This window comes from Aulostomus chinensis, chromosome 13 (genome assembly GCF_037954235.1).
Source record: "Aulostomus chinensis isolate RoL2024-O1b breed Wild chromosome 13, RoL_Achi_v1.0, whole genome shotgun sequence".
Classification (NCBI taxonomy): Eukaryota; Metazoa; Chordata; class Actinopteri; order Syngnathiformes; family Aulostomidae; genus Aulostomus; species Aulostomus chinensis.
The window spans coordinates 13035001-13048208 of NC_141332.1; the positions used below are offsets into that span (position 1 = coordinate 13035001).

The 13208-nt window shown below is 44.0% G+C and overlaps 1 protein-coding gene across 1 annotated transcript in view; it reads right to left on the reverse strand.

Moving 5' to 3' along the window:
* Positions 1-12321, reverse strand: part of nexmifb (neurite extension and migration factor b) — a 56123-nt gene extending 43802 nt beyond the window's left edge. Inside the window, exon 1 of the mRNA XM_086221394.1 lies at positions 12177-12321. The gene's annotated coding sequence lies outside the window, so the exon portion shown is untranslated. The remainder of the gene's footprint in view (positions 1-12176) is intronic.
* Positions 12322-13208: the final 887 nt, after the last annotated feature.

The following is a 13208-nucleotide window of genomic DNA, read 5'->3' on the forward strand; positions in this document are numbered from 1 at the left end:
CAGTTCTGTTCAAGGTGTTCATAGTAGGTTGTAGGTGAAGTGGTGGGTTTTCTAATGAAGAATATGAGGAGAGTACTTGAAGAGACTTGGAGAGGCGAGGGAGGTGGTTCGGTAATTGATTTTAAAAGTGATGGGAAAACCCACAGGTCTCAGGAGGGAGCCGCGACTCGTCTCGACGGACACAGAAACCCCCATCTGCCTTCAAGAATAATGCAATTAATTCTTAGTTGGATTTAAATACATTTTATGCAGGGAACTTAAATTAACATTTCCTAAAGCACCCAGAGGTGTCAAAGTCATTTTGGATATATTTAAAGTTTTCCTGACAGGAGTTGTTTGGGTTTTTTTTCTTTTTTTTGTCGTACGTGTTCCTCGTTTTTTTTTTTTTTCCAAGACATACAGAACAACACATATAGATCGTTATGAAAACACACATGCAGATAAGCTTATGAATACACAAAATAAATTTTCATGCCCACATGGAAGCTCTGGGGTCCAATAAGCGAATTCATATTGGCAAGCTGTCACTGCTCTCAGTTTTAAGCAGATTTGTACGAGTGTTTGAGGGAGACGGACGAGAGCTTGTTACTGCTAATTTTGTGTCAGGTCACTAAGTCCAGGAAGAGTCTGCGCACATGGGGATTAACAATCAGCACGAGGTGATTCTCTACGCACATGCAGGCCTCCCAAACACACACGCACACACACGCACACAGTGACACATTCAAAATGCACGTCGATACCTTACCCCACCTCTCAGGAGGCCTCATCACTGGAGCCAAAAACACTGCAGCAGCATACATCTTTGATAGAGTTTTAAACCTATTAGATCATATGGCCATAAAGTATGCATGCAGGCTGTACAGCAGCTCTCCCCTGATTCTCAATGGAATTAGCTGCATAAATAAACCATAAGCAAATCCCAAATAGTGCACACAAAAGAGGAAAATCGTACACAGGCGTACACACAACTCAGAGAGCTACAGAGAGAGAGAGAGAGAGAGATCTCAAAGGAGCAGGTTTTACATGCAGTCATTTGAATATAAAAGGAAAATAGGTGGCTTTGTGATGTGGAGCATTTAGTCCAAAGTGACAGAAACATTGCTCCATCAGAACAGTGGCAGCAAGATGCCGGACGCTTCAGATGAAGGTGAAAGAATAGCTGCATTTACAAAGGTATATGTCAGGGGCCGACGGGTAATCTGGACTTTTTTTTTTTATTGAATTTCTTCAAACTACTGCAGTGCCTCCTCAAAACGTGTCTGCGGGGAGCGCTGCTTTCTCAAGAACCGCTCATCTGAACTAATAAATACTCCAAGCTTGTGGCATGGGGTTATCAAAATGTCAACATTAAAAAGCAAATTAGCTGAAGCCTTGTAACCAGTCCCACTGAGACAGAGGGTTAACCTAATTTATTTGTTTATTTGATTATAATAACTCACAATAATTGAAAAAAAATCTAATTAACATTAAGTTATAATAGTAATACTATGTTTGTTAGATGCCTGATCATGAAATACTGGAACTAAAAATTCAAAGGGTTGCTGAGTGATTAACTTTAATGACTCATACTCTTGCAACCCTTTCAATGAAGTCAGCATTTTTACAGATTTAAAGCTTGGTCATGACATTAATTTAATTAATCACTAGACTTAATACGCAGTTAAGATCATCAGTGGCATTAGCGAGCAAAACAGAAAGTCTGGAACATTCATCTTTTCAATCATAAAATGCTGATAAAGTAAACAGAAAATATTAAATGTCTGCACAAGAGTTCTAGAAGACAAACGTATCATGCCTGTTGCCAAATAAACTATCCATCCATCCATCCATCCATCCATCAATCCATTTTCTTCTGCTTATCCTGTTAAGGGTCATGGGGGTGGAGCCTATCCCAGCAGCCTTCAGGCGAGAGGCAGGGTTCACCCTGGACAGGTCACCAGTCCATCACAGGACCAACACATAGAGACAGACAACCATTCACACTCACAGTCACACCTAAGAAGCGCAAATGTGATAGAAAACAACCATAAAATACTCCCACACTTTTTCCAGATGCAGTTTGTTCACCCTGTGCTCTGATTGGACATCGCCAACTTTGCGGTGCACCACTGTTGTCACTGACGTCATGACTTTGATGCCAAAATCATAATTACCGATGAACCTCTTTCTACATGTTTCTGGAGAATGACTCTTTCCATTCAAACTGCACTGCATTTTGTTCTTTTTCCACCAACACATCCACCAAGTTTCTGAGAGAGCCAAGGACATTCACATGCACTCGTGTAGAGTTCTTCCTCTGTTAGTCTAGTGGAACTGAGTCCCTCGGAATAGATATGCAAGTTAAATTTCTGAAATCAAAATTTAAAAGACAGAAAGGCAAGCACCCCCTTTGCCATTCCAGATGCACAGGAAGGTGGATTTCTGAAATTCTGGAAAACAACAGACCAGGGACTGAAAGTTGAATATGAGGGGAGGGAGAGTGACTACGAAACTGGACCTAAACCCTTGTGGCCCAGGAAGGAACTGGGTGGAACTTGCCACGTTTTTGGGCAGTACACTTACTGTCCATCATTTTTCGAACCAGGCAAGCTGAGAGATACCTTTCTCTCCTCTCTGTGGGCAGCACAGAGCTCCAGACCCCCTGCCAGGGAAGGCTGAGTGCTAGCCATCTTAATTTCAGCAGTGGAAACTGAAACTGAAGAGATCCTGTTATTTATCACCTGGAACTATTTTCCTGACCAGTGACCTGATGCTGCAACTGAAAAGCCTCACATTGACAACTAGTTCTACTAATGCAGGCAAAGATCATTTTGGATAAAAGCGTATTTGAATTTTGAAACAGTTTGCTGGCGCGCCCCACTGCTAGCATGCATGGCAACTAAGCTAACAAGCGGTCAGCTCCATAATGCATTCAGAGAAGAGAAGGATCCACCTGTATAGCTCTGAGATTGATGGGCAATAATTGTATTTCCCAAAAGTAGGTATATTCCTTTAAATATCAACCGAGCTGTGCATATTTTTATTGAACAGCAGCCCCACTGATGTGTTTGTGGATGTCTTCTAACTGATCAAATGCAAAGTTCGTGGTTTGCCTGAACGTAGGTGTTTGTGTTACATTAGTCAGACTGATGACATTTGTCACTGCGTGCTGTCAGCATGAATTCTGCCCGTCAGAGCTCATTTAGAATTCCCTAAATTCACATTTACGATATCAGTCGTCAAGCAAATGTGTGTGCATGTGTGATTCGTTACAGCTTGTGCGCTTTTTCATCTTCGCTGTGGCTTCAAGTTGTGTTGTATGAGTTTATAGCTTTGATAAGGAAACAGGCATAGGCTATTTTTGTATCCTGTAAAAAAGGAGTGATGTGTGATGCAGTTGTTGCAATGTTGTCATATGAGGGAATTTGTCAGCAAATGTTATGTGGTTAATTATAAATAGATACAAATAGGTATAGTGGATCGTGTACTGGTTAAACCTTATAAGGAAAGACAGGAGAGCGATGCATTAATCATCTCTGTGCATCCTTTAATTTTGATTTGAACATAAACTTAATGATTAAATCCCATTTAAAAAACCTCCATGGCTCATGTTTTCCTCTTCCCGTGTGTGTGTGTGTGTGTGTGTGTGTGTGTGTGTGTGTGTGTGTGTGTGTGTGTGTGTGTGTGTGTGTGTGTGTCCTCTTAGTCTGCGTGAGGTATCTGAGGTGTGTGAGGTGCAGCTTCCCAGCATCTGGCTCACCTCCTCACCTAAAGTCAATCTACTCGAGTCCTGCAGTATTTATCCTCCGGTGGAACCTCAACTCTTTGCCAGATTGTCAGCTCACCTTCGTTGCTCTGCTCAGACTTCATTTTCTTGTGCTTTTTTTTTTTTTTTCAGTTCACCATTTCGAACAAAGACAGGCTTTGTGTGCAGGATTCCTCGCCAGTGCTCGCCATTCTGCCAGCTCATGCCCCTGAAGATCACCCGGCTCACGGTTTGCCCAACCCTGCAGAAGAACCATACGGAACTCTCATCTCCATTTCCCCCTGCAACACCTTGTGGAGCTCATTCCTGCCAAAACCGCCGTTCAATAAAACCAGCAAACTGATCTCCAGTGGCCTGCAGCCGAGTCTAAACATTGTGATCCACATTCCGTCAACCCTTCCAGGGTTACTGCTGCTGTTTCAAATTTTAATTATCATTAACACCCTGTTTGAAACACAAATGCTGGAATGGGATGCAAAATAGTATAGGTACATCATCAATATCAGCAAGTATTGCTCATTTTGTTAATTTATCAGGCCAACGGACGGTATTTCCAGTATGCTTCTTTACTCATCCTCAGTGCTTTATTGCAATATTGCATCATGTATATTATTTATGGGCTTTTTTCAAGGAGTTTTGAAAATAAATAAATCAATTGTAAAAATACTGGATATCTGGGAAATATCCAGTTGATTTTTTGCATCCTTACACAGTCCAACATGAGCCAAAGTTAGCAACAGTCTCCCAGATGCAACGTGTGCCAGAAAATAATAGATTTCATTCTAAATTGAACATCATTATCATCTCCTCTTTTATTACCACATTCCAAGTAAATATTTGAAATAAATAATATGGTAAATAAGATGTGAAATGTCCTAGAACGCAACGTGACAACAACAGGCCAGTTTTCATCTCTTTTAAGACATACCAGCAGCATATTCTCTCTATATTGGAGCAGCAAGCAAAAATTACAGCCTAAAAGAAATACAACGCCTAGACTGAAAAATAAACACTACAAGTAATCAACACAGAGGCCAGTGAATCATTTAACAAACCCAGAACTCCTGAATTCCAGCAGAATACAAGATATTACAATGGATCTCTGAGGCTTTGTGTGACTAAATGATGAATTAGCTCTTTTATCAGCAGCGGCTACGCTGAGGTGCATATTTGACTCCCTCTGGAGAGCGTTTTACTGGCTCAACTGTGATATATGTGGGCTGTATTCTGACAGTGTTGCTGAATGATGACTTGGGGAAATGAGTTAGGAGAGCAGGGAGAGATAGTGAGTTGAAAAATGTTTATTTGCGCATGACTGAGCTTCCATACGTCAATGAACGGCGCTGTCAGGGGGGGGGGGGGGTGAGGCCTAAATAAATGCATAGCAGGCTTCCTGCTCCTTCCCGTCATTTATGCTGTAATTAGCTGCCTGTTTATGATGGCATGTAATATATGTGAGTTTTATGTGTGTGTGAAGAAAAAAAAAAACTCCAGCATCTTACAGGGGTGTGCTGTGGCTAATATACCCAGGGAACCAAGTGTACACACAGCTGTACATCCTAGAAGTCAAAGAACCACTGTACACACTTCATACACTCTTCTACGATGCATCTGAAATGAGAACTTCTAATTATTATTTCCATTGTGCCCCACTCCTGTGACAAGGACCACTTGCTGTGAATGATTATAATTATTACCCGTAGTAGAATAGCAGTCATGCTGTTGTATCATCAGCAACATCATCCAACAGATCAGGGTCAAATCCAACTTAAAATTCATGTATGCAGTTCAGTTCACATTCTCTGAGTTAAGATATTCAAAAACATTTCTCATTTGACTTGTGCTTAGATGTGTCGTGCATGGATTATGTTTCGCCTGTGGCGTGTTATTGTAAATGGAAAGTAAAGCACTACTCGTCAGCTGACTGTATGTGACAGGACAGGCTTTTGTCATTCTGCCTGCTCCAGCAACTGCAACATCATATGTGATAAAACAGCTTTTCAATTTAATTTTCACTGATGTTTGACGGGATGAGATCAATGGTGCAGTCTCACCAAACAGCTCACAATTAAAGCAATATTGTGTAGTTGGGGTTTTTTTTTTGTGTTTTTTGTTTCTTTACGAGAAGCAGGAACCTGTGCTGATATGAGCTGTAGAACACAGGAAGCTGATGCATTCGTGAGTACTGCACGACTGGAGCATGATTCCAAACTGAATTTAACAAACCACACAAGGTAAAACTGCTACTTTAGGTTCATCTGTGACATTCCCCAGACCCATAATTGATCTCCCAATTGTGGCTGTCCATCTGGACTCACAACACCAAAATCCATCCATCCATCCATTTTCTACTGCTTATCCTGTTAAGGGTCGCGGGAGGGGGGGGGGGGGTGCTGGAGCCTATCCCAGCAGCTTTCAAGTGAGAGGTGGGGTTCACCCTGGACAGGTCACCAGTCCATCACAGGGCCAACACATACAGACAAACAACCATTCACTCTCACAGTCACACCTACTGTCAATTTAGAGTATCAATCAGCCTCATCCCCTCTTGATGTCTTTGGACTGTGGGAGGAAGCTGGAGTACCAGAGAGAACCCACACAGGAACAGGGAGAACATGGAGACTCACACAGAAAGATCCTGTGCTGGAGCCGGGACTCAAACCCAGAACCTTCTTGCTGTGAGGCGACAGTGCGAACCACTGCCCCACCGTGCTGCCACACCAAAATCTAAAAGTTAAAAAAAAATAATTCCTTCTTATCCTTCTCCTTTTCTTTTCACCTCTGATGTGATTTCTATCCTGAGAATTCAAAGTCAGCTTCTAGTATCTGAAAGCATCATTATAAGCTAGCAGGAGTTTTATACACAGTCACCTAAAATTTCATGGTGACAGAACTCAGAGGAGGCATGAAAGACGAGCCATTTTCATTATTTACAAGTCAGCCTACCATCAAAATGATGTTGAAACTGTCACTTCAATAAATGTCACCAATAATTCATCCCAAAAAGACACCACAACAAACTCACTAGCCCCTCTGGTTTGTCTGTAGTTGGCTGGTGCATTCAGTTGAACCATGTTGCTCACGCTGGTCTGCGCCAGTTCATGGTAGCGCCAAACCAGAGGCCTCACAGTTTGTCTGTTTTTAGCTCAAATAAAAGTGTTTGTGGATTGCTGAGTTTATGTTTTGATCAAGACGATGTGGATTAAACTGGACGCTGTGCTTGACAGTTGGTGCACGCATTTTTTTCTGATAGTTTCAGCTGTTGATGTAGTTGAGGATGGCAATGGGACAACACAAGTTTAAAGTCTGATACACGTAACGGTATTGCCCATCCATCCATTTTCTATACCGCTTATCTGTTAAGGGTCGCAGGGGGGCTGGATTCTATCCCAGCTGTCATTTGGCAAAAGGCAGGGTTCACCCAGATGGGTCAGCAGTCCATCGCAGGGCCATCAGGAGCAATTAGGGGTAAAGCATCTTGCTCAAGGACACGGTCATCGGGGGAAGTGAGGATCGAACCGGTGACCCTTTGGTTACAAGACTGCAACTTTACCTCTGAGCCATACAGCCTCAGCTATATTGGACTAATTCAATTTAATTTTACTTTAAAGGTATAGCGTTTGATAGTTTTAACTATTGTTTGTAGCTGATGGCAATAGGACAGCATAAGTGTAAAGTCTAATATACGTAGCTTATTGCTTTAATTTCATTTTGCTTTCAGTGGACACTTTTTAAACTCTTGCGCCATTCTGCCTTCATGCAACCAGAGCAACTCTAGAACGCTACGCCAGGGACCTTTAACTACAGTCTTTCAGTTATAATTAAAATTAACTCTCTCTAAAGGTCTTCGCTTCACTACAGCAGCACCACCAGCGAAAAAGCAGCACAACAACCTGCACAGGAACTCACTTTGGCCTCTTGTATCATCTCTACCTGAGCTTGAGATCATTGGTGAGTGCTGGAATGTAAATCGTCTCTTAAATAAAGAGTTTTACCTTCGGCTCATGCGAAGGAATTAGCATTTCCTTCCTTGTTACAATACCAGCAGACACAAAAATCATCCAGTAATATGCTGCCCCCATCGGTTAGGAGTGTGAAATATACAGCTTGCTCATACTACCTTCCTTTTACAGCGAAATGGGTTACAACAAATCTCGGAAAGAATGCTACGCCAACATACATAGCAAACGTTCTATTTGAGCTGTGAAAAGATTTACAGAAAAATACGATCTGTCTTTTATTTATACATAAATTTGCAACATTGTTCAGAGTAGCAAACAAGCCCGTGCTGAATGGCTGGTAATTATGTACAGCAGCAAATAAAGCGTGGTTCCTTTCTGAGGCGCTGGTGGCTTGTTAAGTGGTGAACAGACAAAACAGCATTTAGAAAATGAAAGGTGCAGGGAAACATCCAGGGCAAAGGGAGCTTCTCGCCCATTAGAAACAACACTGTCTGTCTCACGACCGTTTGTTTGTTCCAACTGCCTGTGCTGGGAGGACGCACCCCGAACCCCCCGCCACCAACAGTGAGTCTATTTGTCCTCTCGTCTCTGTACTCTCACTGTCTGTCCATCCCTTCCTCTAATCTTCCCACCATTCCTCATCTCCTCTGCAGCTCTCACAGTACATCCTATCCTATGTTTTGCTCCCTTTCTCATCATCAACCCCCCTTTTTTCATCCCCCCCCCCCCCACCACCACCTCCTGTTCCATCCAGCAAATCAAAGATAAGGCTAATGAAGGTGGCTTATTATTCCAGTGTTCAGGATCCTGACAGTATATGCGTCCAGTATATCATGGATATGCGGCTCCTCCAGCCTCAACATGAGGCATATAAAAAAAACATGTTCAAATTAGACAAGGGGCGATGAATCTATTAGTGTTATTATATTAAAAAAAAACAGAGCTGTTATTGCCACTGTGTGTGCCATTACAAAGGGAACAATACATGGGAGCACACTGCGAAACCAATTAAAATCCAGCCCAGTCACATAGCTTCCTCCCTCCCGAGTCATATTGTGAATATGCTGCTTTCACACCATTCATGTCAGTGCACCTGTGTCCACTGCATTAAATCTCCACCTCTTTTGGCTCCTTCTCAAATTTCCCAGGATCAGATCTCACTTTCAAGAATCCCAGGAGTGGAAATACAAGGGGACCCAAGAGGGTGTGAGCCGAACAGGGGAAATTTCACATTATCTATCCATCTGCAATATGAGGGTCTGATGTGGAAGCAGGAAATGAGCTATGAACGTCAAGCCCGCATGCTCATGGTCCCAGTGGCCACCTGCCTACATATTGAGATCAAGTAGGCAACACTGAAAGTGGTTTAATAGACCCTGGTTTAATTGGACTTTTATTTGTTGATGGCAGAAATCCTGATGCATTACTTTAATTATCCTGGAAGAACTAATTTATGAACAAAAGATGCCTGGCAACTTCTCTGCTAACCTGAAAATGCTCTTAGATCTTCCACCGCCAGCCGGAATCCCTCACAAAACACGTGACCCTGTAAACTCTCAGTGTACCTCAAAAGAGGGGAGCACTGAGGCCCACCCAGAGCCTGTATGTGAACATGTGGGGGGGTACCCCCCCTGCTTTACCCAGCCCAATCACACATCAGCTGCTCTGCCAGTGTCAACCAGCAGCCAATCAGGGCTCAGACCCTTAATGTGTTTCTGATTGCGCTGTTTTCAATTCATCACATGACCGCACTGTAACACTTTCTCCTCATACTGACACATATTTTCTACAACAGGGCATTCTTGAAAGTAGATTAGCACAGTTTGCCTGTCAGCTACAGATGTGATTTTTGCCTCGCTCAGCCACTTGTGCGTGTGTGTGTGTGTGTGTGTGTGTGTGTGTGTGTGTGTGTGTGTGTGTGTGTGTGTGTGTGTGTGTGTCAGTAGTAGGCGAACACAAATGTGTGTGTCTTCCTGGAGCGTCTGGGGGGGGGGGGGGGGGTAGAGCAGGCAGCAAAGAGCTCAACAGCGCCTCAATCCCTCAGGACACACTGCAGCTCTCTCCTCGTGGCCATGAAAAGCAATCAGAGCCCAGCCTTCTCCCCTGGTCTTACCTCTGCCTTTAATTACAGGACTGAGCAGCAGCAGCAGCAGCAGCAGAGGCGGCGGCGGCGGCAGAGAAAGACTGCCTCTGCTGGGCCACTGCCAGCATGTCACAGCCTGAACACAGGGCTGAGGTCGGAGCAGCAGGACTCTGTACATACATTGGCCTGACGTAAACACAGCAAGCACACAGTCATCTCTCCTTGGACTACTTCCATACTGTAGACATGTGAACATGTGAACTGTAGCATGCCAGACATAAAACAGTGCAACGCCATATTGGCACCTTACAAGATGTTCTCACCGGAGTTCTTTTTCATTATAATATTCATAAGAATGGCAGGTATGTAAGGGCGACACCTGAAATAACAACAAACAAAAAAAACAAACATTGCAAATCCAGTAGTTTTCTCAGCTAGAGACATGATCCTCACACGTGAATGAAAAAAAAAAACAACTATCTGATTGACGAGGAGAAGTTGAGTGTGTATGATTGTGGCTCTTCACATCCAGCAGCTGTGGTAGTAAAGGCCCAGCACACGTGCCTCAGGCTGAAGCAGGAGAAGCCACAGAGCACACATGGGCAGGGGAAGATAAGAGACTATGTACACAAGCTGCTGGGTTGTTGTTTTTTTTTTTTTTCCACTGCTGCAACATAACGCTCCGATAGCATTTTAAACACATTTTCAGAAAACCTGCCAGCGATGTCCTCCTCGCTGCTGCAGAAACAGAACAATGGTGCTGAAATGTGTCATCGGGCTCAATTTCTCACCCAATTTGAACTGAACGGAGACTAGCGAGAGCACCAGACAGGAGATGTGAATGCTGGCCGGATGAAGACGCGCTTTGATATGATACCTCCTGTTAGTTTTTTTCTTTCTTTTTTTTTTTTCGATGAGCTTCAAAGGAGACAAGGCAACCAGACCAAGGAGGCCCCTCTCCCCTTGCACATGTCACGTAGCCTCAGGCCCAATGGCACACTGCGCAATCACACATGATAATGACACCCACATCAATGTGTCAACTCGATTTGGCCCTCTTATAGGCTCTCTTTGACTCAATCAATGCATGGCCTTCCATCTGGTTTACACTGCTGTCTTCACATTAGAGACGAACTACCCAGAGAGGGGCCATGACAAAAAAAAAACAACAACACATCTCTCTCTCTCTCTTTCTCTCTCTCTCGTGGAGTTTAGCATCACATTTTGTATATTTGTAGCAAAGATGCATCCTCAGATCCGCTAAAATAACTCAAAACCATAAATCAAACCAAGTCATGTCAGGTCAATAGTCTGTGTTGCTGTGCAGATCATTAATAGTAGCAATAAAATCACCTCGTCTTACTTGAAAATCCACCGCATTCCAATAAACATCAGCCAGGCACATTTCTAGCTCGTTAAAAATGGGATCCAATTAAAATTCTATTTGAAACAAAAGTAAACAATAAATTCAAACACCTACACACAAGTCTGGCTGGTATTAAGGGTCTGCAGCTCATTATTTTACAGTATGCCTTGTGTGGCTTGCAGCTTGACTGCCTGGGACATCCAGTAAACATCTGTCATGAGGCACAGACACAGTAAGCTACTGATCCAGTGACCCAACAGTGCAGGCATTCACACACTACTTGCTGCACCTGTGTGTGTTCTGCTGCCGTGATGTTCAGGCCGATTTGGGGAATGTGTGTGTTTAAATGAATCATTTATCACATTGAAGGGGCCTATCTGTAAGATGATGCTATCCCACGTTGGAGCTCAATAGCCCATTCATGAATCATTCATTAGTTTCTCTTTAGTCATGTCTTGTTCATTTTGGGGTTGGGGATGCAAAATTCAAAATGACGTCCACGGGCCAATATTTGTGCTCAGAAACACGCACGCGCACGCGCACACACATACACACACATACACACACACACACACACCGCGAGTTAGCTGGCATCAACATGAACAACCACACGTGGCTTGTGTATTTGTGTTGCATATCCGAGCCCGGAGCGACAGGATCAGAGGCTGTGCTTTAAATAAGTGCAGGTATTTTTCGCAGGGAAAAGGTAATCGATGGAGCAGAGACGGATGGATGTAGGCTACGACAGCTGTCCCAAGGAGGAGGGTTGCTGCTGCCGCCGCTGCCGCTACTACCACCGCATGCTTAGCGTCTTCTCCCTTTTGGATAAAATGTCTGATCAGATCAGATCAGGAAGAGCACATAAATCAGTGTGTGTGTGAAGATCAAGCTGTCACGTGAATACCCAATAGAGCTCGCTCCCTATTCATACATACATACATACACACACACACACACACACGCACGCACACACACACACGACACGCTGAAGAGCAGCATAATAAGGTTTGTGCCTACCTCCAGAGCGGATGCGCCCAAACTGCGTTGTTCCCCCGTCGCAATGGGATCCTTCCCAACTGCTTTGGATAGTATCAAAAATGCGTCTTTCCTCCGAAATGCAAACACTTCCCCTGCATGTCCCCCACCCTCCCAGCCCACCCTCCCCGCCACCAGCAGCAGCAGCAGCCCGGGCCTCCAGTACTAGCAGGTGGACGCGCCTCTCAATGATGGAGACAGCGCGACTCTCCTCTCCGCCGCCGCTCCATTTTCATTCACGGAAGGATTCGTATTCCAGGAAACGCGCTACAGGGCAGCCAGCATGTCCGAAAATCGCCGCTTTTCTCCGGACAAACAGGGGCAATCGCCTCTCAAACTCCCGATCCGCGGCGCCCCATCGCCTTGCTCTCCACCTCTCACGAGATGCTGGATGTTGCCATTGTCACGGCGATTGATTTTTTCTTTTTTCTCTTTTTTTTTTCTTTTTTATTTTTTTTGCAGCTGGACCTCTCCCCCTCCTTGCGGCGCGCAGTCTCGTAGGCGCTGCTCCCCCTCCGATGCTTCTCGGTCCGACCTATGAGCGCGCAGGCAGCCGACGCAGGGCCACGCACCGCCCGACGGACGAGCTGAGCAAATCAGGTAGCCCGCTCCGCTCCGGCTAGGACTGTATCATAACAGGGCAACTGCAATGACATGAATAATGAATAGGCTACTCATGTATGCCTGTGCTGGATGATGGGCCCACTCATAACACTTACGGATGGGAAGAAATATTTGGATAGACTCTCTCTCTCTCTCTCTCTCTCTCATTCTCCCTCTCTCTCTCTCTCTCTCTCTCTCTCTCTCTCTCTCTCTCTGTTCCTGAATAAGAAAACAGAAAGAAACAACATCTAGAGATAATTGCTTCCCGCAATTTTAATCCAAACTATTCTAATTCTAGAACAATATGCCGATATGGTTACGTGAAATACTACAATGTAATACACATGTATTTAATCAATTGTTTCATGTAAGTAATTGACTTATTTATCATTCATACATTTTAAAGCAATG